We start from the raw sequence: 2,448 nt of genomic DNA on the forward strand, positions 1-2,448 counted from the left end.
ATATACACCTCTACCCCGATATAACGCGGTCCTTGAGAGCCAAAAAATCTTACCGCGTTATAGGTGAAACCGCGTTATATCAAACTTGCTTTGGCCTTGAGCATTTCCGTTATTAATAGTCACTTCCCACCCCCTGACTGACCCCTCAGAACTCCCACGCCCTATCCAATGCCCCCGTCCCCTGACTGCCCTGACCCCTATCCACACCCCCACCCCATGACAGGCCCCCCGGGACTCCCACTGCCTATCCAATGCCCCCATCCCCTGATCGCACCGCCCCTAGTACCTCAGAACCATCCAACCCCTCAGCCCCGGCCCGACACCCTTAACATGCCACTCAGAGCCGCGTTTCGGAGCCTGATGGGTGGATCCACCAGAGTGTGCAGCCCCGCCCCCCAGAGCGCTGCTTTACCGCATTATATCCAAATTCGTGTTATATCAGGTTGCATTCTATCGAGGTAGAGGTGTATTATATTAGTGAAAAAGCACTCTGCAGAGCAATAAGAGCTTTTCTATTTTCTTGCTGATTCTGCTGCTTTGGTCTTTATTCTGTGAAGGGCTTAAAAGCATGCTCAGTTTTAGGCCCATATCCAACACGGGGTTAAGAGTTAAAGGTTAAAGCTCAACATGGAGTTAAGTGTTTTGCTGGATCAAGGCCTTTACGTCTGAGGAGCTCAACTTGAACAGCTGCTACACTGTGCAGAGTAAGAGGAATCATCTAGTTTTTTTAAGTGGGCATTATTTGGTTAAAACATATTCTGCTCTTGGTCAGCCAAATGCTGACGGCTCATTCAAGTGCCATGTGATAGTACTGATCTTTCATCAGTGTTACATCAGAAGTGTTACAATTTCTGTGGTTCAAATAAAGTATTAAGCCTAACTCCACTTTCCCCCAAACAGATAGTTTAAAGGGGCGCTCAGGTGTGTTAATTTGGTCCAAAATGCACATTTTGAATAAAAGAAAAACAACAAGAAGGTTTTTTTTTCCAAATCAAAGACCAACAAAAATTTTTGTGCGTGTGTGTTTAAAACATTACATATGGCAACAGGAAAACCCCATTCCTTTGATGTGATTGCAAGCCAGACATTGCAGAATTGTTATAAAACAGGAGATCCTGGAAATATAATGGACTGGTATCAAAATATAAACTGAAGTAACAGAGATATTCAAACCACTTGTTTCAAATCCTGCAATAGGGCTTCATGCAGGAGCAGTGGTGCATCCATACAGATCTAATTGTATAGTCAGGGCTGATGTTAGCAACATTGGTGAGTTGATCCAGACTTTCTTTAAATGTGTGGTTTGTCATTTTCAGCCTATAGGTTAGTCAACAACTGTCACGTGTTGTTATTGCTGCACCCTTATTGGTGGACTGAAAACAGGAGCAGAGTGACTAGCAACTCACAAGTAGGGAACTTCCTGGGTTGAATTTTCATCCAAATAAAAGTTTGCACTAAAATCCATAAAACTTTCAGGACTGGCAAACAGTTTCACAAATACTCCAGTGGCTGTCTGAATACTCTTGAACTGGTATATTACCCCCTCAAATCTTTCTGAACCTCAAACTTTGTTCTTTTATCTATATTTTTGCTGTTCCGACAGCTTTACTGACTGATCTGTTTTCTCTGTCTGAGCAAAGAGAAACCCAAAGAACAAATAACTATAGATTCCTACATTGCAAAGCCAGAAGGGATCATTGTGATCATCTAGTCTGACCTCCTGAATAACATAGACCACAGAACATCCCCGAAATAATTCCTGCTTGAACTAGAGCATAATTAACCTAAATAGTAAAATGTAAATCTTTTGGGGTTAGTAATCTAAGCCTTATTTGTAACTAATAAAGACATTGGTGATTTTTAAAAAAATATGGTATTTAACCTCTTCCCCTTTAAACAATTATTCATTCAAAAGATTTTCTACTTAATTCTTGTATGTTTTAGAGATTGTAAAACAGAACCAAGGGGTGCTTCTTAGACTTAGTAAAACCAATTCTCTGTGCCAAGCTAGTCCTAGTGCTAAGGGTTAAGTGGTTTCTCATACTTCATACCAGATAAAGGGTTTTTTTTCCCACCTTTTTTAATGAGAGCAATTTATATCTTGGTGAAATGACTAAGTACTACTGCATTTTGGAGTTGATAGCTATGTGCACCAGATTTCCAAACTGCTGTTTTCCCTTTTTTTTTTTTTTTAAAGTACCATAGTGACAACATTATCTATTACTAGAAAAGAACTAGCGGAGAAACTTTGCACTATAAATTATATGAAACATGTAAGTTACCCGGCTTGTTTTAGCATTAAATAACATTTCATACCCAGAAGCAGCCTGTGGAATAGGAATCGACTAACTGAACCCTATTACTCCCCTCCCCTGCTGGGTGTGACACTTGGGCCAGTCTCTCTTCTTGGCAGTATCATCCAGCCCCATTGAAGGCAAACAGCAAACT

This window comes from Lepidochelys kempii, chromosome 3, assembly GCF_965140265.1.
Source record: "Lepidochelys kempii isolate rLepKem1 chromosome 3, rLepKem1.hap2, whole genome shotgun sequence".
In the NCBI taxonomy this organism is placed as follows: Eukaryota; Metazoa; Chordata; order Testudines; family Cheloniidae; genus Lepidochelys; species Lepidochelys kempii.